General features: G+C 40.7%; 2 pseudogenes across 1 annotated transcript in view; one reads left to right on the forward strand and one right to left on the reverse strand.

Annotated features, from left to right (window-relative positions):
* Positions 1-228: 228 nt before the first annotated feature.
* LOC143596466 (major pollen allergen Lol p 11 pseudogene) lies at positions 229-755 on the forward strand (annotated as a pseudogene).
* A 467-nt stretch (positions 756-1,222) lies between these two features.
* The window catches only part of LOC143596471 (E3 ubiquitin protein ligase DRIP2-like), a 30,404-nt pseudogene continuing 4,469 nt past the window's right edge, over positions 1,223-27,157 (reverse strand). The window contains exons 2-7 of the transcript XR_013146716.1: positions 5,344-5,443; positions 4,450-4,777; positions 3,194-3,636; positions 2,066-2,113; positions 1,545-1,617; positions 1,223-1,453 (exon numbers count right to left, since the gene is read on the reverse strand). The product of XR_013146716.1 is annotated as an E3 ubiquitin protein ligase DRIP2-like (transcript). The remainder of the gene's footprint in view (positions 1,454-1,544; positions 1,618-2,065; positions 2,114-3,193; positions 3,637-4,449; positions 4,778-5,343; positions 5,444-27,157) is intronic.

Below are 27,157 nucleotides of genomic sequence, written 5' to 3' on the forward strand. Positions count from 1 at the left end.
GACAAAAAAATAAAAAAAGACATCCTAAAAACAGAAATCTAACCACCATTCCCGCCAATTCCTCTAATCCTCTTACTCCCCATCAAAACACATTAATCTCCATTTATTTAACACCTCCTCCCATCACCACTTCTTAATTGATAATCATATCCACCTTCTATTCTATCTTCGTTTCAGGATTAACTTCCAATATACCTGCCTCCCGCCCAAAATACATATATATAAAAAATGGCGAATTACGCCGCCGTACTGGCCCTCTTCTGCACAACCCTCTCAATCGTCGGCCCCGCCACTTGCCGCGCCACCACCGCCCCCTCCCCTTCTCCCCACCCCCTCCAACGGCTCTGAAACATTCGTCGTCAAAGGCAAAGTCTACTGCGACCCGTGCCGCATCCAATTCCCTACCAAAATCTCTTACCCCGTCCCCAACACGAAAGTCACCCTCCGTTGCCGCAAACGTGAGTCCGGATCCGAGACCTGCAAACACGAGGGGTCGAGCGACTCCAACGGGATGTACAGCATTACTGTTTCCGGGGACCATGAGGAGGAGATTTGTGATGTGCGGCTCACCGAGAGCCCGGATAAAAAGTGCCCCGAGGTGATGGATGATGAGAGCATTGCTCGGGTTTCGTTGACGGATAAGAATGGGGTGCGAGGGAAGAGTCGTGTGGCTAATCCTATCGGGTTTTATGGTTAAGGAGATCGATCCGCGCTGCAAGGAGATACTTGCTGAGATTGGAATTATCGGAATATAAAAGGAATTAAATGTATTTTGAATTGATTTGAAAGTTTGTTGTTTGTATAGTGGATTTAATATATGCCTTTTCGAAGAAGTCTGTTCGTTTACACGCGGGTAGGCATGTTAATGACACATTGACACGATTAAAAACGGGTTGACTCGTTTATGGCACACATAGCAGGTTCAACTTATAGTGTTATTTAACTTGTTACGTTTGATTGCATCAAACATGTCTTTTCGTGTAATCTACTTGTTAACAAATATATATGTATGTGTTAATAAGGGTAAACAAATAACCGAATTAACTAAATCAAACAATTAACCGATGGTTCAGTTAACCTAAACAATCTGAACAATTTACCGTGAGATAAAACTTGAATCACAAAATACAGCATGAACAACAGATCCAAATAGGAATTGAACAAAATTCACTTAAAAGTTATAACCAAATATCAACTTATAATCTCATAAACTAATCAGCACAGCCAAGATCATTAGCCCGTTTCCCTCAATGTATCATCGCGATTCACAAACTCACTGGACCACAGCTAGAGCAGGAGCCTTCTTAGCATATGATATTTCCATGACAAATTCATGTGCAGATGAACCAACATTTGCGGTTATTGTGTCCGGGTGAGCCTGCAGCCATTGATCCATCAGATTACGTAGCTGCAGCGTGGGACCCACCGGCTGACCCATGCATCTCAGCTCAACCTTGAAATAACAAAACAAACAAAAACACATTTGTTTATATCTTTGTTTTCTACACATGATATAGAATGGCCCACAAAACCGAGTAATTTACCTCGTTTTCGCTTGGAAGTTGTAGTTTGTTCATCACCAGTTTTTGGATTATTGAAATTGGTACATTTCCATCACTGTAACAATATTATTAGAATACTGTTATATAAAGTGCTAAATATGATTATAGAAACTATATTATTAAAATAATTTTTTGATAAAGTGATTCATGAGGTTTTTATGCATTTAAATACACTGTTTGACTAATTTGAACCTTTTCTATATTAGCTAAATAATTCTTTACATGTTTCACTTGACAGAAGTGCAACATAACCCAAATTATTCTGTTTATTATATGGGTCAATTATATGTTGTTTAAATTCTTGTTAGCGTTAATTACAATCTGAAATACAAATTTAAATCAGAAACCAGCTTCTTAAGCATCCAAATCACTTAACTTTTATGAGTTTTTTGGTAGGCATCCATTTTTCTTAAAGTTAGACAAACAGGATAACAAACCAGTATCAGACGGATAACTTGTTCATATCATTAACGCATATATGATATAATATATAGATAACTCACTTTAATTTAACATAGCGTCCCTCTATCTGGCGTAAGGGTTCACCTTCCCTGAAAAACATTTAAAGAAAATCAACAATAAAACAGGCATTTATTATTCACTCAAATCTATTTTAGAATGTGTGTGTGGGCCTGGTTGTGTAACAAGTCAAAAGGGTCATTTTGGTAGTGTTGACTTTGACTCGTAGCACTTTCTTTCACCTTTTTATCAACAAATAGCATGTCAAATATTGTTACAAAAATCATAGTTTTGCAATTATAATCTAACTTTTAAATAGAACGATTAAAAGGTTTTATGCATTCAAAACTAACGTTTTTCAACTTGTTCAACCCATTTGACCAGTTTTCACTCGTTAGGGCCCAAATTGAACAGTTCATATATTAACATGTCAAAATGGTCATTTTGGTAGTTTTGACTTTGACTAAAAATACGTTCTTTCACTTTTCTATTAACAAATAGTAAAAAAAAATCATATTTTCCAGTAATAATTAAACTTTTTAAATAGATGGATGCACAAGCTTATGTGTGTTAAACTAACGTTTTCAGCTTCTTCAACCCATTTGACCCTTTTCACTCGTTAGGGCCCAAACTGACTCGTTCATATATTATTAATGTGTCAAAAGGACCATTTTTGGTAACGTTGGCCTTGATTCAAAACATGTTTTCACTTTTTTATTAACAAATAGTGTCTCAAATATTATTATTACAAAAATCATGTTTTTCCGGCAATAATCTAACTTTTTAAATAAAATGGTTTAAAAGGTTTTATGCATTAAAAACTAACTTTTTTCAACCCATTTGGCCCGTTTTCACTAACTAGAGCCCAAATTGACATGTTCAAATGTTAACGGGTCAAAAAGGGTAATTTTGGTAGTGTTGACTTTGACTCAACAACACTTTTTTATTATAAAATACCATGCCAAAGATTTAAAAAAAATCATATTATTCCAGTAATAATCTAACTTGTTAAAATACTGATTTAGATGGTTTTTATGCAATAAAAACCAACTTTCACAATTTGTTCAACCCATTTGACCCGGTTTCACTCGTTAGGCCCACATTGACCCGTTTATATTAACGGATCAAAATTGCCACCTGTAACTACTTTAAAGATAAAGCAAAGTCCTCACTGTTCTACAAATGGCACCAGCTGGAACCAAATAGGATATGTTCTTTTCTCCAGGCCACCATTACTGCCGCCAGCAACCACCATCGTTTGGGCGGCAGCAACACCCGAATCCTCTAAATCGCCATCTTTCTTTTTGCGTTTTCTTCTTAACTTTTTAGGTTTTAACGAATCAGTAGCATCATCGGCCTCATGGCTATCATCTGGAATTTTAGATCTCTGTAACGCATCTTTTCCTTTCGATTTGGACACGTTTTAATCAACTTTTAACATGTATGACGGTTCTGATTTGATAATAGGTCCTTGAGAAGCATGTTTTGATGATTTACTCCTGTTTGCTGCTTCCATTAAAAGGTTTTATGCATTCAAACCATCGTTCAATGGTTTCCAGTCAACTTTTTTGTCCCATGGTTGACCGTTTTCTTTTTCTTCACCAGTTGAAGAATTCTGCATGTTTGTTATTATCTTTCGTTAAATTTATTAATTAAGCACAAGATGGTGACTAATAGTTTTTGTAAGCATAGTAAAACACTAATTATTTATCAAACTGAAAAAAAATATTCACATAAGCGGTGAAGAGTCCAATCTAACGAAGCCAGTATTGACTTTACTAAAAAGTACCCATTTTTACTCGAACCCATTTGACCCTTTAAATGATGTATAATTTATGCATTATAACTTATATCTAACAAGTCAAATGGGCCAAGATTTTCTCATAGTGTGTTTCAACTATTACAATCTCATATATCATTTATGGAAAAAGATTAGATAACCATTTCATTAGAATAAGTTTGTAACTAAAGCACCCGTTTTGACACAAAAAGCTTTTGACCCTTTTACAATTGGTTAAAAGATGAAAATTTTTATGGGTTACACTAAATCTCTAACAAGTCAAAACGAGTCAAGATATTCTCTACTGTATTTTAATAATTAATACCTTCTATACATTTATGAAAAAAATATTAGATAATAATTTTATTAGAATAGTTTTGTAACTAAAGCACCCATTTTCATCCAAACCCATTGGGACACTTTTAAAAATCCGGGGTATACTTTCTCTCTATTAGTCAAACGGGTCAAGATTTTCTCTACTATATTTCAATGATTATAATCTCCTATATTATGTATGTAAAAATTTTAGATAACTGTTTCATTAGTATGGTTTTGTAACTAAAGAACTACTTTTTACCCAACCCTGTTTGACATGTTACATGACCCGCCCGATTTACCACGTCTAGACAAAATTATTGGTCATTTTACCTGCTTTGAGTTGCGTTTGATCCTATTTGAAGTCTCAGGTGAGCTGGAACTTTCTTGGCAATCATCCATGGAATCATCCTCTTTCTTGGCCCGTTTCTCAACAGAAAAACTTGGCCCGCGAGATTTCTTCCTTGAGTTGAATTTTGACCGTTTTCCGGTCAATGGGGTTTGTGTTGACACTCTTGGAGTGTTGACCACAAGTGATGAAAGTGATCTCTCTTTTCGTCTTAAGGGTAGTGTAACTGAAGCCACTACTTCGGGGGCCTTCACTCGTCTCCGTTTGTTTGGGAATATTTTAGCCCTCACATCTTGCAAATTATGATCCGCCCTGATTAATACAAAATAAATAAATAACAATGAACATTAAAGACAAATGCTTTATGCTTCATTCATGTTTAATGTATTACGTACCCTTTTAAGTTATTATAGTTTTTATAAAAACCCTCAAATTATCAACTACTTTGGTTTAAAGTAATCTGTACAGGTTCAATGTCAACATGATGATGTGGCAAATAATGTGCTTGTGTTTGGCCACATTAACTCGATATTCGGTTTTATTACAGAAACTTACTGCTGATATTCAAACCTGGTTGTAACCTCAAATTGCAATGATTAGGTTTAGATCATATGCATAGACCCCCTAGGTTTCACATGAAGATTTTATAGTCTTATAGTTTATTTGATATGCATGTAAAGATGCAAAATCATAGCCTTTATTCACACACCAATCTAATCAGATATTGCAAAAATAAATCCATCTTATAATCAATAACAATATTCCACTTTCTCTCAAACTATGTGAGTTTTACTACTGACTGTTAGAGCCATTTGACGTGCATTTTTTCATTATATGTACACACACACACATATATAGAGAGGGGGGGGGGGGGGGACCTCAATTTCTCCAAAGGTACACATCCAAGATCAATCTTGCATATTGGACAACATTCAAGTTCTTCATCTGAAATTTTCTTACGGATACATTTCCTGCAGACTGGATTATGTCCAAGAGGCAAAAGTAAATAACAATTCATAAAACCAAATAGGAGACAGGGAATCCAAACATGAATGGTACTATCATAAGTGAAACAGCAATAACGTACAACTTATTAGTCCATTTTAAACCCTTTACCTAAATTGAAATGTCCTCACACGCAAACAATAAGAAGGCATCATGCACTCATCTCTGTTTTCCAACAAAAATAAACAAAGACAACACCGACCTCTATCTTTAATCACACTTGCTTGTATAATTCAAAGTTTCAAATTCAAAACAAAAATTAGACAATATAAGAATCTTTTACTAGCTAATAGCCTAATACAATTTCGAACAGTCAATACTAAAAAGGATATATTCCAAAATTGGGGGAATTCAAAATCATGCATTTTTATTCAAACTCTGACTTCAAAACGCTCATAAAACATGATAGTAAATACAAATTTCCCAACAACAATCACAAAAAAAAAAAAAAAAAACACTTATGATAATCAGACCAATAAAGCAGGAAACTTGATCATTAGTGCATCAGTCAGTCAGCAATGTTTAGTTTATAGAGCATCTAACTAACCCTACTGAGACTGGAATTTGGGAATCATGTCTGAAATCACATATACCAATCGAACAAATTACACATGAAGACAGACAAGAACACAAAATCTATCTCTAAAGTAGTGATTGATTATAATAAAGAAAGATGATGCATAAGACATATAACAACTCATATAACAGAATAATGAAACTCTCAATTAGTAAACACAAATTTCCCAACAACATACACAATACAAAACTTACGATATTCAGACCAATAAAGCAAGAAACTTGATCAATTACCATCAATCAATCAGCAATCTTAAGTTAACAGGATCCCTAACCCACCCTACTGAGATTCATAATTGAAGAGGTAGGTCCCAGCAGAGCCCAATTGGACCCGCAAGACTCACCTTGAACAGGGACGTCTGCGCAACGACCAACTGCTTCCGCAGGACCCACCATGCTCAGAGAAAACCTTACGCGCAGTACGCCAGCTGTACCCGCAGGGAAAGCCTCCCAATGGTGAAGTACCCCGCTTGTTCCCGCAGTTGCGGATACAAGCCATCAGGGAAGGCTACCCGCACTGACAGCAAGGCTACACGCACAAGGCACTAGCTACTTCAGTAGTCACATGAAGGAATGAGCAAGGCGGGAATACTCCCGCCCAAATGAGCCAGTCCGTATGCTTCTGGAAGATCTTTTGTACTATACCTACTAAGGTATGGGCAGAACAGACGATCTGACCAGAACAGCCCAATGAACCAATCACAGGGTGACAGCTCACCGACAACAGTACGAGGAGGAGCACCCTCTAGTACTGTTTGTCACTATTTGCCGCTGCCTACTCATCAACCCTTACTATGGGACGTGCGCAGCCTACAGTTGGTGGAACAGTGCATAGCCGGCAGTAAAGGAACAGTGTACAGCCGACCTTGTTACTGTCGGCCGTAGTCTATCCACCAACCAGCATGGCCTGTGCGTAGTCCACTGTTGGTAGAACAGGAATACTATTCAGCCGGCTGTACCTTCTAGGAAACCTACCTTCGGCTATAAATACTCCAACACCTTGGAATGGTAAGGACATCATCTGATATCTCGTTATCTTATCTAGCAATCTCTTAATATACACTTATATTCAGAGCAATCTAGTCTGATTCTCACGCCGGAGGGTGGTCACAAGGAGGAACCCCCCCCCCCTTCTCAGTGACGAGCTTACGGTGTCTGTTTTGCAGGTCACCTGAAGAACGACCTTCTCTGCTGGACCTCATCCCCGTGGGAAACATTACTTAACCCCCAGATTATCCGTAATCTGCCCCGGGTCACCTAGTGTTTCTTCATTGGCGCCATCCGTGCATAAAAGCTAGAACTAATTCTTAGTTTTTTCAAAATTTCTGAAGAAATGGTTAACGTTACTCCGGTCCCAAGGCCAGTAAGTGACCAAGAAACCCCGGTGACCACAACCCCAGCAACTGGGAACACCGGCGGTTATACAAATTTTACGAACACTACCCTGGTTACCCAAGCCGGGGCAAGTGCAGTAAACAATATTCCACTGGGGTTCACTGATGCCCAGTTGGAAAAACGAACGAGGGTCCCTCGCCAAACACTAGATCAAGTTAAGGCGTGGGCCGAAGCACGTCAGAAAGAGTTCCAAGCTGAGTTGGATGAACGCTTGCGTTCAGTTCAACAGGCTGACGAATTCGGCAGTACTCGCCAACATCTCAATATGAACAGTGAGTGCGAGTACTCAGACGATGAGCGGGAAGAATCCGATACCGACGCAAACCCTCGCCATAAGGCAAAAGGGAAGCGTAAGGAAACGGACTTCCAACCGACAAGGAATTTTGGGGAAGCCTTTAAACCAACGAATGCGGAGAGAAACCCGCGTGACTTCTCCAAAACCTTTAGACCAACTGCTACAAATGCAGGAAAGTCAAAGTTTGCAAGGGACATTGCGGAAGCAATCGCCCCGAGAAGTGCCAAACAAATGTCCAACATTGGCACTTATGATGGTCTATCCGACCCAGACGACCACTTGAACAGATTCATTGCGGGGGCAACCGTCAGTAACTGGACGGAACCCACGTGGTGTTATATGTTCCAGATGACTCAGGTTGGAGCGGCCAGGGCATGGTTCGATCGTTTACCGGTCCATCACATATATGATTGGGCGGACTTTCAGAACAAGTTCAGCCAACACTTCAGCCAACAAAGGAAATATACGGAAGAACAGTGGACGATCCTCAACTGCGTTAGAGAGGAGGATGAATCTTTACTAGACTTCATCACTCGCTTCAACTCCAAAAAGCTAAGTCTGGGCAACATAAGTGAAGATCTCGTTCGCGCCGCTTTCATCCAGGGCGCCGAATACCCAGAGCTTATCCGCACATTGACGGGTAAGGACGGCATGCCATCCACATGGGATGCCATCATGACGGCGGCCAAGCGCTTTGCCGAGACGGAGAAGCAACTGGGAAGGGATCCTCCCCAGAGTACACACCTCTACACGCAAAGGACTAGAGAAAACAATGTTCGGATCGCCCGGCAGAACAAAAAGAGGAAGCTAGGTATTTGGCAGTCAAGGGTAAACTTTGACACCTCATCCAGCTCTCACCCTCTTGTTGGCGGAAGAAATAACACACACCCTTCAAGCCAAAAACACCGGTGGACGCCACTCACCAAAAGCGTCACGGAGATATTTGCCACTGAAAAACTACCATGGCCAAAAGCTCCAATGATCCGGCAGCGACCTAATGCGGATCAGAGCAAATCCTGTGACTTCCACGGGACAAAAGGTCATAGTACGGAGGAGTGTACATCCTTGAAGGATATTGTTGAAACATTCGTCAAGGATGGAAGACTTGCACACCTTGTGGCATCAATCAAGAAAGGAGGAAGGAACGATAACCGGTACCGAGGCAACGGACGAAAGCCCGTTGACATCAGCATCAACATGGTTCATGGTAAGATCAGAGGAAGAAAAAGGCGAACGACAGAACCATGCGCGTGGAAGGAAGCTGAGGTGCGCTTCCCGCGAGTGCCAGGAGGACCCAGCAAAGAAGGCCCTATCGTCATCAAAAGCCAGCTGGGGCACTACATCACTTCTCGCACTCTTGCTGACAACGGCGCCTCGTCAACGGTGATGTACAGGCAGTTCTTCGACAAGCTAGATGACGAAGACAAGGAACGCCTGGAAACGATCTACGCCTCGATGGAAAGGTTCGATGGCAGCACAAACACCCCCCTGGGTATCCTATCTTTCCCCGTCACTCTTACGGACGGGAATCACTCACGCACAGAAGACGTGGATTTTGTCGTAATGAGGAAGCCACACCACACATACGACATTCTCTTCGGAAGAGACGGGATGGCAAGATTCAACGCCGTGGTATCCTCAGTCCACGGCATGATGGGATGGCCAACAGCTGAGGGTGTAGCGATGATCACCGGCATTCCCCAGGTATGCATCGCATCTGTCTCATCTAAACCCAAACCAAAGATGGCTAAACCAACCATCACCGAACCAGAAAGATGGGCCTTCAACGGCAAATACCCTGACCAGGCCGTTTCCATTGGCCCAACAGTTGTTGATCCCACACGCACCTTACTCAAGCGCTTATTACAGAAAAGCGCTGACATCTTCGCGTGGACACCAGCTGACATGACTGGTGTACCCCGAAGTAAGGCAGAGCATAAGCTCAAATGCGATCCGGCTGTTACGCCAATCGTACAAAAGCGCAGAATAATGGGGCCAGAACAAACTAACGCGTGTAGAACCCAAGTCAAGGAACTCCTTGACGCAGGCATCGTACGCGTTAGTAGATATCAAACATGGGTTGCAAATCCCGTTATGGTACCGAAGAATAACAAACAATGGCGCATGTGCATAGATTTCAAGGACTTGAACAAAGCATGCCCCAAAGATTGTTATCCGTTACCCGAAATTGATCTTAAGGTGGATTCGTTGGCACCGTTTCGCCTTAAATGCTTCCTGGACGCGTATAAGGGGTACCATCAAATCCACATGGCCGTTGATGATCAGGACAAAACCGCTTTTCGGACGCCCGATGGCACATTTTGTTACCAAATGATGCCATTCGGACTTAAGAATGCCGGGTCCACATACCAACGCCTGATGGACAACCAGTTTCATGCCCAAATTGGGAGGAACTTGGAAGTCTACATGGATGACTTGGTCATCAAAAGCCCTGACGCAGAAGCGATGTTGAAAGACATCGAAGAAACTTTAAAAACGCTCAGGAAGATAAACATGAAGCTCAACCCGAGCAAGTGTGCCTTTGGAATGGAAGAAGGGAAGTTCTTAGGGGTCATCGTCACTAAAGATGGCTTCAGAGCGAACCCTGAAAAGGTCGAAGCCATTATCAAAATGGAATCACCTACTACCATCAAACAGGCTCAGACACTGAATGGACGACTAGTCGCACTTAATCGCTTTTTGGCGAACCACGCGGATAAGTCGTTTCCTTTCGTGTCAACGTTGAGAAACTGTTTAAAGAAAACGCACTTCCGCTGGACACCAGAAGCGGAAGCAGCTTTTCAGGATATTCGGTCACGCTTGATCGAACTCCCAACGCTGACAGCACCAAAAGCGGGAGAGGAGTTAATCCTATACCTTTCCGCAACAGATAGAGCAACCGGGGCAGTCCTGCTAGTAGAGCGAAAAGGCATCCAGATGCCAATCTATTATGTCAGCCGTATCCTAACAGACGTAGAAACCCGGTACTCTACCCTCGAAAAATTAGTCTTAGCACTTATACACGCTTCACGCAGGTTAAGACGATATTTCCAGGGTCACCCAATCACCTTTCTCTCCAACTTCAAACTTGCAAACGTTCTACGCAAACCCGAGTTATCGGGACGCCTAGCCAAATGGGCAATTGAGTTGGGGGAGTACGCGATAAAGTATAAGCCAAGACCAGCCATAAAAGGCCAGGTTTTGGCCGACTTTATTGCGGAAGTGCCTGCATCGCGGGAAAAAGAGTGCCAGGAAGAGGCTCAACCCTCTCCAGCACAAGACATCAATGACGTCTGGCGACTCTACACTGATGGAGCAGCCAGTAACGAGGGTTCAGGCGCAGGGCTGAAACTAACCAACCCAGCAGGCCAAGAATACACTTACGCTATTCGACTGGATTTTCCAAGTACGAATAACGAAGCTGAGTATGAGGCATTCTTGGCTGGGCTGAGAATTGCGCGTAAGATGGGAGTGAAACACTTGGAAGCCCACGTGGATTCCATGTTAGTAGCCAATCAAATCAACGGGACGTACACGGCCGTGAACAACACAATGGCCCTGTACCTCGCACAAGCAAAAACCCTTATGCGCGATTTTAACGATTGCAAAGTCATACACGTCAAGCGTAGTGAAAACAAATCTGCGGATGCGTTAAGCAAGCTTGCATCATTAGCCTTCACCCACTTGGGAAAGGACATCCGCATTGAACTCCTCGAGGCACATTCGGTCCCGCACAAGGAAATTTGTGTCATCCAAACCGGCACAGAAACGTGGATGACACCAATAATAAAATACCTTTAGGCAGGTACACTACCAGAGTCAAAAACACAGGCAAGAAAACTACGCTGTAAAGCACTGAATTATCAACTCATCGATGACATCCTTTACAGACGTAACTTTCTTGGCCCACTCTTAAGATGCGTGGACAACCAAGATGCTGACTACCTCCTAAGGGAGGTACACGAAGGCATCTGTGGAGTACACGCAGGTCCATGCGCTGTTGTAGCTAAGCTAAACAACGCGGGATACTTTTGGCCGGGGATGCATACGGATGCGCTGGCATACATCAGAAAATGCAGGTCTTGCCAGCTCTACGCACCCAACACGCACCGCCCGAAGAATGAACTTGTACCAGTCACCTCTTCATGGCCATTTCAGAAGTGGGCCATCGATGTGACAGGCCCATTTCCCACAGCAGCAGGAAATGTTCAGTTCCTAGTGGTAGCCATCGACTACTTCACCAAGTGGATAGAAGCAAAACCCTTAGCCCAAACAACCGCGAAACATATCAAAAAATTTATTTGGGAATTTATTATTTGTCGTTTGGGACTTCCACAGAATTTGGTGAGCGATAACGGCACCAACTTTGCTGACAAGAAGCTACAACAGTGGCTGAAAGAACTTCAAATCACCCACACCTTTACCTCAGTGGCACACCCGCAAGGTAATGGTGAGGTGGAAAGAGCAAATAAGAGCATCGTCGAAGGCATAAAGAAAAGACTCTTGGAACACAGATCCAGCTGGGTGGACGAGCTTCCGCACGTCCTTTGGGCAAACAGAACGCTGAAGAAGGCCAGTACGGGAGAAACCCCGTTCAGTCTCACTTATGGCACTGAAGCCATGGTCCCGGTTGAAATTGGTTTACCCTCACCAAGGGTCTTGATTCAGCCAGAAGACAATGATGCGGAAAGACGGTTAGACCTTATGCTAACCGAGGAACGCAGAGACTTAGCCGCAGTGCGTGAAGAGAACTACAAGCGACAAATGCAAAAGTACTACAACACGCTGGTAAGACTCTGCAACTTCAATGTAGGAGACTACATACTGCGTAACAACGAGGCTTCGAACCAAGAACGCCCAGGAAAGCTGGCCCCGGTCTGGGAAGGGCCATACATTATCAAAGAAGTTCTGGGAAAGGGCGCATACCGGCTCGAAAGGCTCGATGGTACTCCCATCCCAAGAACATGGAATGGAGCTCAATTACGCAAATGTTATATGTAGATCAATTCCAAACTTGTAAAGAAAAGGCCTAGAGCCACTTCTAATGGAAATGATTCTCCTTTCACAATGTGTTGATAGCCTTACCTTTATACTTATGAACTTCCCACACGAATGTGCCGGTATTCACCGCATAAATAGGGGAAGAAGTAAGTCGTTACGTGTGGAAGGCGGCAAAACCCGCATAAACACAACGGTAAAAATTTCAAGTTTTAAGGAAAACCTCCACGCAGGTCAGATGTAAGTGAAGTTTAGCCATCCTTGTAAGTGCAAGTGACGGTCTTACCCGCACAATCACGAACAAGGAGGCAAAACTTCAACCTATTATCTACCACGTCCAAAGGTTAACTTATTCTGAACACTTAGAAAATTTCAAAGGAAAAGATGAGGAAAACTTCCACGCAGGTCAGATATAAGTAAAGTTAAGCCATCCTACTAAGTGTAAGTGACGGTCATACTGTCACACCCCGACTAGGTAGTTGCGGAAGCGTAATACGGGAATGTAACAGATAACACTGGTATCAACCACATTGTTTATAAAGAAATTCCATAGCTAAATTACATCATATTACATTGGTAGGTACTATGTTTACAAACTAGGTGAAAAACACATAACCGGTTTACGAGCTTCTTATTCAGTATTATATCAGCGTCTATTCACAGCTATTCAACTTTCTTCCTAACACCAAGCATGTAAGCAAATCATTCCACTTTTGCTTTACCTGAAAAGCATGTTAAAACGGGTCAACTACGTCTAGTTGGTGAGTTTCAAGTTTCACGAGTATTAATGAAATCAGTTCACGAGTTCGTAAAGTTTACAGTGTGTATGTATATATGTCTGTGTATGATGTATTATACTAAGCCACAAGTGAAACCGAAACGAGCTAAAACACATGGCCTCCACTGCCCATGCACTCCCGTTGGCATTTAACAGCCACTTTGCCCCAAGTATGTACTATGTCTAACACCACATAGCAGTATGTAAAAATATAATGACAATGTGCAACTGGGTTTACATATGTTCCGGCATACCCCTCCGGCTCTGTCAGTTGGGTTTGTCAAACCGATAGTACTATCCACACGTCACCGGCACGAAGTTAATCACTTGTGTTTGTGGGGACTTGTCAAGTGTTAGTACTTAGATAATCCACATCATCACACGTTTTCAAGTATATCAGTTTATGTAAACATGCTTTTCACCCCAAAAGTTCGTAAAACAGTTTAGAAAGTGGAGGTCGTGAAACTCACCTTATCGTAGTTCGCACAGAAATTACGTATCAATAAGTCAGATGCCTCGTTTATAGCCTGATTCCTATAAACGGTATCGTATCGTTAATACTAGTACAGTGTTCAAGCTAAGTCGGGCTGTATAGATAGTCTGGGTATAGCTGTTAGGCCCAGAACAGACCATAGTCTTAGATTGTGACGTTGTATACTATGAAATGTTTAAAACTGGATTTGGCTCAGTTTCACCGTTTCCTGAGCCTAGCTCAGTTGATCGTTTATACGTTTCGGGATTAGGTAAGATCACATAAAACTTAAGTAAATATATTGATTGATAAAATGATTTGATTTATGAAAGAATTTTAAGGTTTCGGTGTCTGGTTTGATCGCAGGGTTCGTTTCCGTTTTCACACGGGTTTGATTATACAAAACGCGCATAATCCACCCGATTTGTCCGGAAATCTCGTAAAAAGTTCGTTTTTATCAATATCATTCAAAAATATGATATTTGACCACTTTTGACATTTTGACATACCAGTCAGTCCGTTAAACACAAAACTGCCGGTTTCGTTAAAACAATTATAATTTAAATCTTTGATTAATCATAACTAAATATGTACTTATATATAAATTATGTAACTTTTTGTAAAAATACATTAAGACATGGAGAATTTTATAAAAATATTTTCATAAATTTTATGATTAATTATTTATTTATAAAAGTTCATTTAATAGGTTATAATCGTGTAATAAATGGCCCGTTTATATCAAACGACCTTTGAAAAATCCGATAATTTTTACAAATGGCCTCAATGTTATTACATAGCCCCTGCAAAATTTCCAGAACCTAACTCTTTTGACAAAATGCCTTTTTGTGCGTTTTTTCGGCTGTTAAAATTCGGTTATACCATGATCGCACAAACCATACTTAGACATTTCCAATGATTCCCAAACTTTACCAGTGATCTTACCATCACATATTAAACTCCAAAACCAAGTTTCATAATTTTTCAATATGTTTAGCTATTTTTCCCAAATAAACGCTCATAAACGGAAATAAATTCACCAAATATTCTCCGTTTATCGAAAAATTACCAAATTTGAACAGGGACTCATTTATATGATCCCTAATGTCGCTGCAAGTTTTCACAAGCTAACAACAAGCACGTCACAACCTAATACTAAACAGCCCCTAAACGAGTGTTACGGGTTTACCTTGTTGGTTTTCGATGAATTTTGCTAGCTTAAACGACTTTCCGGGTCTCGGGTTGCAAACTCAGTATATCTACATATCATATAATATCAAACCAAGCATAAATCATCCATGTAACAGCCTTGATAATTAGGGTTACGGTTTTGGGTTCAAACCGAACTTTCTAACCGTAAAAACGTTGTATTCATGTTCTAATCCGCGTTTTTGACCAAAAAAGTATATGTTCCTGGTTTGTAAACATGTTTAACATCAAAACATGATTTTACTTGATTTTTAGGGTTTTTGGGTGGTTAAACATGTTTAAAACTAACTAAAACATGTTTATAAGTTAATTATATGAATCAAACTTGGTTAAATTTTCATAAAACTTGATCTTACCTTAGGGTTTTGAAGGGGAGTTGATAGAGCAGAGCTGGAGCTGCTTTGGACTTCAAAATTTTGTATGTTAGAATGAATAACAATGACTTAATGATTAAGTTATATAAAAAAAAACAAATGTGATGTTTGGTAGGCTGTTCCGATCGGAACTATGTAAAGGCCCATAATGGGCTGTTTTGGCCCATTAATATGATCATACAAGCCCAAACATGAAAAGCCCACTTCAAATTTAGTTCGGGTTCGGTTTTTTCGCAAGAAAATTAATTCGGGTATGAGAAATAGCGCAAAAACGAGTGTTTTTCAGCTTATTTTTGTAAAATAAGAAAAACGTACTGACTCGTTGTAAAATTCCAAAATATTTTCACGGATTGCTTAGAACATGTCATATAAGTGTTTTATAAATCTTTTTTGGCTTAACGGATGCTACAATGCTTGTTTTGATATTAACGATTGCGTTTAAGCTTATAGCGTATCGATAAACGAAACCTTTTTCGTTTAAAGAGTTTTAAACGTACCGGGGCCTAAATATCAATATGTTAGCCTCTATAACATATATATAACTCGTATATGACCCCTCAGTATGTATACGGGTCATAATTAGTATCGGTCGGTTACTCGTTTAAGTACTACGAATTAACCGATTTATCGTTTACTTGTTACGTAATAAATATAGTGTACCTCGTTTTGTCATGAATGTCACATTCTCCCCCCGTTAAGAAATTTCGTCCTCGAAATTTAATGTGTCATCGGTTTTCTAGGGAACAGGTGTGGGTATTTCTTTCGGAATTCGTCCTTTCGTTCCCAAGTATATTCGGGTCCTTGTTTTGAATTCCACCGAACTTTTACTAATGAAATTTTGTTGTGTCGTAACTGTTTGGTTTTCCCGTCTTCAATTTCTACCGGTTCTTCTACGAAGTTGAGCTTTTCGTTGATCTGAACATCTTCCAGTGGTACAATTGTCGTTTCATCAGTCAAACTATTTTTCAGGTTCGATACATGAAACACGTCGTGAATAGTGCTCAGTTCTAAGGGTAGTTTTAATCGGTAAGCTACGGGACCAATTTTTGCGACAATCTCAAAAGGTCCGATGTATCTCGGGGCTAGTTTACCAGTCTTTCCAAATCTTATAACACCTTTCCATGACGATACTTTTAAAAATACCTTATCACCTATTTCAAAAGATAACAGTTTTCTGCGAACATCGGCATAACTCTTTTGTCGGTCACGGGCAGCTTTCAATTTTTGTTTAACCTGGTGAATCTTATCGGTGGTTTCCTGAATTAAATCGGATCTTGAAATTTGAGTATCACCCACTTCTGTCCAACATAGTGGTGATCTGCATTTTCGCCCGTATAGAGCTTCATAAGGTGCTGCTTGTATACTACTGTGATAACTGTTATTGTAAGAGAATTCAATGAGCGGGAGGTGTTGATCCCAATTCCCTTTGAAGTCCAGTACACAAGCACGAAGTAAATCTTCTAAGGTTTGGATGGTTCGTTCAGATTGACCATCAGTTTGGGGATGGTAAGCCGTACTTAGGTCGATTCGGGTTCCCAAGGCTTCTTGTACTGCTTGCCAGAAATGTGAAGTAAAGTGACTGTCTAGATCGGAAATAATCGAAAGAGGTACTCCGTGTCGAGATACTATTTCATCGATGTAAATTTGAGCGAGTTTTTCGGTGGTTTAGTTGTTACGGATGGGAATAAAGTGTGCGGATTTGGTTAATCGATCCACAATTACCCAAATTGCGTTGTGTCCTCGAGAGGTTTTAGGAAGGTGTGTCACAAAGTCCATGGTAATTTCTTCCCATTTCCATTGTGGGATTTCGGGTTGTTGTAACATTCCCGAAGGTTTTTGATATTCCGCCTTTACCCTTGCACATGTTGCACATTTACTTACATACACGGCTATATCCTTTTTCATACCAGGCCACCAGTAAAATTCTTTAACATCCTTATACATCTTATCAGTACCTGGATGAATAGAATATTTGGATTTGTGTGCTTCATCAAGAATCAGCTTTCGGAGTTTATGAAGTGTTGGAATCCAGACCCGGTTTTTGTAATAATATACTTCATCAATTTTCTTCTCAAAATTCCTTTCATTTCCATGTAGTTCTTCTTTTTCTAGCTGATCTGCCTTCAAGGCCTCATCTTGTGCAACGCGAACTTGTTCGGTTAGGCTACTTTGAACAATCATTCCGAGTGCTCGTACCCTTAATGGTCTGATTCTGTCTTTTCGGCTTAAAGCATCAGCTACTACGTTGGCCTTACCCGGATGGTATTTAATCTCACAATCATAATCATTTAACAGTTCTACCCATCTCCTTTGTCTCATGTTTAGCTCTTTCTGATCGAATATGTGTTGTAGGCTTTTGTGATCAGTATAGATGGTACATTTGGTGCCATACAAGTAATGTCTCCAAATCTTCAATGCAAGGATAACTGCTCCCAATTCCAAATCATGGGTCGTATAATTCTTTTCATGTACTTTTAATTGTCGGGAAGCATATGCTATTACTTTCTTTCTTTGCATCAGTACGCATCATAAACCTTTACGAGATGCGTCACAGTATACCACCAATTCATCAGTTCCATCTGGAAGGCTTAATATTGGAGCCTCACATAACTTCTGTTTTAACGTTTGGAAGGCCATTTCTTGTTCTTCTCCCCATTCATATGCTCGATCTTTTTGAGTTAGGAGGGTTAGAGGTTGTGCAATACTTGAAAAATTTTCAATGAATCTTCTATAATACCCGGCTAGTCCTAGGAATTGACGAATTTCTCTTGGTGACTTAGGCACTTGCCAATTCTTAATGGCCTCAATTTTACTTGGATCTACTTGGATCCCTTGATGGTTCACAATGTGTCCCAAAAACTGTACTTCTTGTAGCCAAAACTCACATTTGGACAACTTTGCGTATAACTTCTCTTGCCTCAATAATTTTAAGATTTCCCGCAAATGTTGTTCATGTTCCTCCTTACTTCTCGAATATATCAAAATGTCATCGATAAACACTATCACGAACTTGTCAAGGTAAGGTTTGCAAATTCGGTTCATGAGGTCCATAAACACTGCGGGTGCATTTGTCAACCCAAACGGCATAACCAAAAATTCATAGTGACCATACCGAGTTCGGAAAGCTGTTTTTGGTACGTCTTCTTCCTGAATTCTTACTTGATGATAACCAGATCTAAGATCAATTTTTGAAAAATACTTCGCACCTTGGAGCTGATCAAACAAGTCATCAATTCGAGGTAAGGGGTATCTATTCTTTATAGTCACTTTATTCAATTCCCGGTAATCAATACACATTCGAAAACTCCCATCCTTCTTCTTTACAAACAACACTGGTACTCCCCACGGTGAGTAACTAGGGCGAATAAAACCCCTGTCTAGTAATTCTTGTAACTGGTTGGACAGTTCTTGCATTTCAGAAGGCGCAAGTCTATAAGGTGCCTTAGCAATGGGTGCTGCTCCTGGTATCAAGTCAATACGGAATTCTACTTGTCGGGTCGGTGGTAGACCAGGCAACTCATCGGGGAATACATCTGAATACTCGTGTACCACTGGGATGTCTTCCATTCGTTTTTCCTCGGGTTCCTTAACTGTTACACTCGCCAAGTATAAAGTACAACCTTGGCGTAAATATCTCAATGCCTTAAGTTGAGATATGAGAGGCAGTACCGTACCAGATTTCTCACCTTGAACAATCATAGCTTCATCATTCGAAAGAGGTATCCTAACGATCTTATCCTTACAGACAATTTCAGCTTTATACTTAGATAGCCAGTCCATACCGACTATAACATCGAAACTTCCCAATTCCACTGGAAGTAAATCAATAAGGAATGGGTGGTCGTTTAGGATAAGGGAACAGTCTCGGACTATTCGGTTAACAAGTATAGACTTACCGTTAGCGAGTTCTATTGTATATGGTTTTGTTAGTTCACTAACCGGCATATTTTCTAAAGGTAAGAAATTAACAGATACGAAACTTCTATCGGCGCCCGTATCAAACAAAACTGAAGCATACTGACCCGAAACTAAGAATGTACCTGTCACCACATTTGGATCATGACGCGCTTCACCCGGTCCTAATACAAATGCGCGTCCCCTAGCTGCATTGGAGGTTGATGCTTGTGCTTGGTTCTGCCTTCTCACTGCACCCGGGTTCAAATTGGGGCAGTATCTCCGAAAGTGTTCCGTACTGCCACATTCATAGCAGGCACGGAGGTTCGTGGTAGGTGGGGTTTGTTGGTTGAGTTGTGGGCGGGTTGGTTGAGGTCGAGGGAGTTGAGTTGATTGCGGTGGACGGTTAACAGTGTTGGTGGGGATTCTACAATTGGGGGCATAGTGTCCCGTTCTTCCACACTTTTGACAAATGATCGGTTTGCAATCACCCACATGATGAAAGTTACATCTTCTGCACTTCGGTAACGTCCCTTTATAGGTCTCTTGTTTTACATTAGAACCGGTCATGGCATAACTTCGGGTATTCGGACGAGTCCGCTTGTTTTGAGGGTTTCCTTGCATTCTTGTCCCATAATCAGTTCGTTTTAAACTTGTTGTTTCACCTGGCATCCTTATCACTCCACTTCTCATCAGATCAAAAGTAACGACACCCGTTTGAGATACAGCACTTTCTAATGTCGGGTGGGCAACTGAATTCACTATACTTCTCACAGCAGGGGTCAGTCCCCAGATATAACGTTCAATTCGCTTCGCTTCCGGTGTAACTAACCATGGAACTAAGCGGGACAGTTCGTTAAAATGATTCGTGTATCCCACATGGTCCGCTCCTTTCATTTCCAGATTCCATAACTCATGTTCCAACCTCCGAATCTCACTTTTTGGACAAAAATGCTCTAGCATGAGGGTTTTTAATTCAGTCCATGACATACGATTAATAGCATCTTGTCCCCTTATTTGGACTACCGTGTTCCACCACATCAACGCTTGGTCTAGAAACATACTGGTAGCAAATTTGACCACGCGGTTCGGTGGACAATCACTGATATTAATTACTGATTCGGTCTTTTCTATCCATTTGACCAGCCCGCTAGGTCCTTCAATACCCTTAAAATCAACCGGTTTACATGATGTAAATTGTTTGTATGAGTACTCCTGACGCGGGGGTTCTCGGTTATTATTATTATTATTATCGATATTGGTCCGAGTATTATCATTATTAGTAGTGTTAACAACCGGTACAGGGTTCGGGATATTATCAGGGTGCACAACAGGTTCTGGGTTCCCAGTGACATTCATGGTTGGAAGAGTGTTATTATTATTTATGACATTATCAGTATTCACCGGGGTAGTAACACCCGGGGCTACATTAGTGTCCGGCGGAGGTGTATTAACAGTGGCCGTGGTGGTGCTCGTAGGTTGATTAACAGTATTGTTAACACGTATGCCTGCAGTGACTTGTGCTACAATTGTTGGTATCACTGCTTGTAGTTGACGAGCAATCATTGCGGCCACTTCCGCCTCAGACAAAGGGTTTGTTTTCTTCGGGGCCATTCTATAAAATAATCAATTATATAATAATCAATATCGTTTCACTATAATCAGCACAACTTTACCATATTACAATTTCACAACACATAACTATACCAAAGAAAACACGTTTGTATTAATTATAATCATTACTGTACATATGCATCCAAAATTAGCGCATAGGCTTAACCTGGTATAGGCCAGCGCTTGTATATGCGTATCAAAATTTGTCACTAAGTGACATGTAGACTTAACCCGATAAGGGCCAGTGCTTGAAATAGTACTAAACCACAAACAACTCCCAAGTCAGCCCAACACGCTGTAACAAAATACTGCTTGGGATATCAAAAGACTATATACATAAGACTAGACTATTATGTCCTATCCATTCTTTGCAACATGGAGCCACAACCAAAAAACAGCAGCCACTAGGGCCGCATTAACTGCTAAGCATACCCCCAGTAGTATCATCGCTCGATCCTGACGCCCGTGGCTGTGAGCACTGGATCTTTGCACAATTCTGATTTCTTGCTGCATGTACCGCATGTGATCTTGCATATCATGTCTATGCAGGTTTAGGTTATTTATAGAATGTGATTGGTCTAAAAGCTGATCAGTTGCTAAACCAAACCATGCTGAATCAGAATGACGGGGTGGCTCGGGTACCGGGGCGGGTAAACCCCAAGTAGGAATAGGTATCTCAGTGACCTGGACACGTGATGTTTCTCCCCTATGGTACGTAGATCGAGGTGGGAGAGAAGTGTGCTCAGGTGGACGCACTGAAATGCGAGCGGTCTGACGGTTTCTAATAGTGGGTGGGGGTACTGGTGTATGCTGTACATGTGGAGTAGGGGATCTGGGTGCTCTAACAGGTGAACGATAAGCACTAGTAGCTCCCTGTCCTGCAGCATTCCTAGGGGATTCCCTAGGGGGGTAGGTGTCACAACGGTAACCCGATAAGTCGGGTTGATCTGCGGGTACCTCACGTGGAATTACCGCATCTGCACCTTCTTCCATTTCCTCTGGTTCCTCCTCAGTTTCCTCTTCCGGATCCTCCTCCTCCTCCTCAGGCCCTGTTGGTAGGGTATTAGGTAAACGATCAGTAGATCTTGACATATTCCTGCACAATGGTTAGTGATAAGAATAATATCCTTCTATATTAATCATAGTAAAATACATGTAGGTATTTATACACATAAGGACAAATATTTATCTATTATTATATTTTACACACATATGTTGCTGTTTTTACCTATTCGATTGTTTATCGACTTCTTCTCGAATTTCCTCGTACAAACAAGTCTGTTATTACGTTCCGGACCATAATAACCCACTTGTCCATTCGCGTTCATCACGAGAATCATTCTTGTATCTTATTTAATATTATTTTATTCCCAGAGTTAATCGAGCCTACGGTTATCTTAGGGTATCCTAAGGGACATCCTAATTCTTTATAACCAATGGCTCTGATACCAACTTCTGTCACACCCCGACTAGGTAGTTGCGGAAGCGTAATACGGGAATGTAACAGATAACACTGGTATCAACCACATTGTTTATAAAGAAATTCCATAGCTAAATTACATCATATTACATTGGTAGGTACTATGTTTACAAACTAGGTGAAAAACACATAACCGGTTTACGAGCTTCTTATTCAGTATTATATCAGCGTCTATTCACAGCTATTCAACTTTCTTCCTAACACCAAGCATGTAAGCAAATCATTCCACTTTTGCTTTACCTGAAAAGCATGTTAAAACGGGTCAACTACGTCTAGTTGGTGAGTTTCAAGTTTCACGAGTATTAATGAAATCAGTTCACGAGTTCGTAAAGTTTACAGTGTGTATGTATATATGTCTGTGTATGATGTATTATACTAAGCCACAAGTGAAACCGAAACGAGCTAAAACACATGGCCTCCACTGCCCATGCACTCCCGTTGGCATTTAACAGCCACTTTGCCCCAAGTATGTACTATGTCTAACACCACATAGCAGTATGTAAAAATATAATGACAATGTGCAACTGGGTTTACATATGTTCCGGCATACCCCTCCGGCTCTGTCAGTTGGGTTTGTCAAACCGATAGTACTATCCACACGTCACCGGCACGAAGTTAATCACTTGTGTTTGTGGGGACTTGTCAAGTGTTAGTACTTAGATAATCCACATCATCACACGTTTTCAAGTATATCAGTTTATGTAAACATGCTTTTCACCCCAAAAGTTCGTAAAACAGTTTAGAAAGTGGGGGTCGTGAAACTCACCTTATCGTAGTTCGCACAGAAATTACGTATCAATAAGTTAGATGCCTCGTTTATAGCCTGATTCCTATAAACGGTATCGTATCGTTAATACTAGTACAGTGTTCAAGCTAAGTCGGGCTGTATAGATAGTCTGGGTATAGCTGTTAGGCCCAGAACAGACCATAGTCTTAGATTGTGACGTTGTATACTATGAAATGTTTAAAACTGGATTTGGCTCAGTTTCACCGTTTCCTGAGCCTAGCTCAGTTGATCGTTTATACGTTTCGGGATTAGGTAAGATCACATAAAACTTAAGTAAATATATTGATTGATAAAATGATTTGATTTATGAAAGAATTTTAAGGTTTCGGTGTCTGGTTTGATCGCAGGGTTCGTTTCCGTTTTCACACGGGTTTGATTATACAAAACGCGCATAATCCACCCGATTTGTCCGGAAATCTCGTAAAAAGTTCGTTTTTATCAATATCATTCAAAAATATGATATTTGACCACTTTTGACATTTTGACATACCAGTCAGTCCGTTAAACACAAAACTGCCGGTTTCGTTAAAACAATTATAATTTAAATCTTTGATTAATCATAACTAAATATGTACTTATATATAAATTATGTAACTTTTTGTAAAAATACATTAAGACATGGAGAATTTTATAAAAATATTTTCATAAATTTTATGATTAATTATTTATTTATAAAAATTCATTTAATAGGTTATAATCGTGTAATAAATGGCCCGTTTATATCAAACGACCTTCGAAAAATCCGGTAATTTTTAAAAATGGCCTCAATGTTATTACATAGCCCCTGAAAAATTTCCAGAACCTAACTCTTTTGAAAAAATGCCTTTTTGTGCGTTTTTCGGCTGTTAAAATTCGGTTATACCATGATCGCACAAACCATACTTAGACATTTCCAATGATTCCCAAACATTACCAGTGATCTTACCATCACATATTAAACTCCAAAACCAAGTTTCATAATTTTTCAATATGTTTAGCTATTTTTCCCAAATAAACGCTCATAAACGAAAATAAATTCACCAAATATTCTCCGTTTATCGAAAAATTACCAAATTTGAACAGGGACTCATTTATATGATCCCTAATGTCGCTGCAAGTTTTCACAAGCTAACAACAAGCACGTCACAACCTAATACTAAACAGCCCCTAAACGAGTGTTACGGGTTTACCTTGTCGGTTTTCGATGAATTTTGCTAGCTTAAACGACTTTCCGGGTCTCGGGTTGCAAACTCAGTATATCTACATATCATATAACATCAAACCAAGCATAAATCATCCATGTAACAGCCTTGATAATTAGGGTTTCGGTTTTGGGTTCAAACCGAACTTTCTAACCGTAAAAACGTTGTATTCATGTTCTAATCCGCGTTTTTGACCAAAAAAGTATATGTTCCTGGTTTGTAAACATGTTTAACATCAAAACATGGTTTTACTTGATTTTTAGGGTTTTTGGATGGTTAAACATGTTTAAAACTAACTAAAACATGTTTGTAAGTTAATTATATGAATCAAACTTGGTTAAATTTTCATAAAACTTGATCTTACCTTAGGGTTTTGAAGGGGAGTTGATAGAGCAGAGCTGGAGCTGCTTTGGACTTCAAAATTTTATATGTTAGAATGAATAACAATGACTTAAGGATTAAGTTATATAAAAAAAAACAAATGTGATGTTTGGTAGGCTGTTCCGATCGGAACTATGTAAAGGCCCATAATGGGCTGTTTTGGCCCATTAATATGATCATACAAGCCCAAACATGAAAAGCCCACTTCAAATTTAGTTCGGGTTCGGTTTTTCGCAAGAAAATTAATTCGGGTATGAGAAATAGCGCAAAAACGAGTGTTTTTCAGCTTATTTTTGTAAAATAAGAAAAACGTACTGACTCGTTGTAAAATTCCAAAATATTTTCACGGATTGCTTAGAACATGTCATATAAGTGTTTTATAAATCTTTTTTGGCTTAACGGATGCTACAATGCTTGTTTTGATATTAACGATTGCGTTTAAGCTTATAGCGTATCGATAAACGAAACCTTTTTCGTTTAAAGAGTTTTAAACGTACCGGGGCCTAAATATCAATATGTTAGCCTCTATAACATATATATAACTCGTATATGACCCCTCAGTATGTATACGGGTCATAATTAGTATCGGTCGGTTACTCGTTTAAGTACTACGAATTAACCGATTTATCGTTTACTTGTTACGTAATAAAAATAGTGTACCTCGTTTTGTCATGAATGTCACACATACCCGCACAATCATGAAAGAGGAAGCGAAACAAACTTATAATTTGCCACGTTAAAAAGTTAACTTATCTAAGTACTAAAGAAATTGCTAAGTTAGATCAAAACATGCGTAAAATAAACAAGGCAAAGAATTAACACAATCTTTATTCCATCAAAATTCAAATATTACAAAGATTGCTGGGTGCATACCCGCATACAAAAGAAGCTATACAAAAAAACAAAAATCTACGCTAATGGTGGAAAGGGATCTTCAGGATCATGCTTCAGGACCACTTCCACTTGGACCCGCACCATCAGTAGAGCGTGACGGTTCAAGGAAAGCTTTAAGGATAGCTAGCCCATCATCAGCAGCAGCGACTTCGTTTACCTTCTCCACCACCGGATGCGGGAAGGCGGCATACTGATTCACTGCTTGGTCATAAACAGCTTCAGTATCCACATCATACAAAGGGAAGTTGGAAGGCGGGATGCCTTTCTCAACAAACCCTAGACCAAGCAGGAAGCCGGCCTTTTCCCCATCCTCATGAGAAGCGTTGACGGCTGTGCTCATAGCATCGTCATAAGACGTCTCCGTGAAGACCCGATGCACAACCTACAAAAAGAAAAAATACGAGTATCAAAACCTTTTCTATTTACAAAGAAAAGCGTAAAGACATGAAAAGCTTACCTGAGACAACGCTTCTCGAAGAAGCCATTCCTTGGCAACCAGAGATTCTTGGAGGGCGGCTTGAGCTTGGTTACAGGCGCGTTCGGCTTCACTTTTATTGAGGTTGGCAAGCAACACTTCCTTTGCAGCAGCCTCTTCGACGCCCTTTAGCTTCCGCTCAGTGTGGTCAAGCACACCCCTCTGGTCCAGGATCTCTTGGAGCTTCTTCGCGTCCTCCATCGCCAAGGCATCATGAGCCTGTTGGAGCGCCTCTAATTTAGCTTTAAGTTCCTCATTCTCGAGGCGTAGAGGCTCAGCAACAGCTTCAGCCTTGGTGGCCCTTTCAGTTGCGTTCCTAGCAGTTTCCTTAGCCAGCCGAAGCTGTTCGTTAATAGCTTGGGCAGCCTTGGAACGGGCCTCGAAACGGGCCTGAACCTCAACTTCAAGGGCCTTGAACTCCTTCTCCTTCTCCGCAGCCGCGGCGGAGAGCCTCCTATTCTCCTCCCGGACAGCCCGCGCCTGAGCTACTTCTTGAATGCGAGCTGCTTTTAACTTGTCGTTTTCACGACAAAGCAGCTCGACGCGCGGCTGCATCCGGGCCAGGAGAACCCGAAGCTCATTGGTTAGCCTACCCTCCTGGTAGCTAGCCATGGCTTCCCCCAACGCACCACTGGGAGCTGCGTGACGAGCCCAATCCACGCACTCCACAGGTGTGCGAAGGGTTGTTCCTCGGCGGATGTTCCATCGTGGAACATACACTTCATTGGAATCCGACACTGCAAAAAACAAAAAGCAGTTAGGAAAAGATGATATATAAAAAAAATAAAAAAAAAAATAATAGGCCAAGAGAACCCTACGCACCTGTAGGGTCAATAACATGCCGATAGCCGCCAAACCCGTCACCTGAACCCAAGGGAAATCCG

This window comes from Bidens hawaiensis, unplaced genomic scaffold, assembly GCF_021521415.1.
Source record: "Bidens hawaiensis isolate Kalapana, Puna unplaced genomic scaffold, B.hawaiensis_p1.1 tig00046573_1, whole genome shotgun sequence".
In the NCBI taxonomy this organism is placed as follows: Eukaryota; Viridiplantae; Streptophyta; class Magnoliopsida; order Asterales; family Asteraceae; genus Bidens; species Bidens hawaiensis.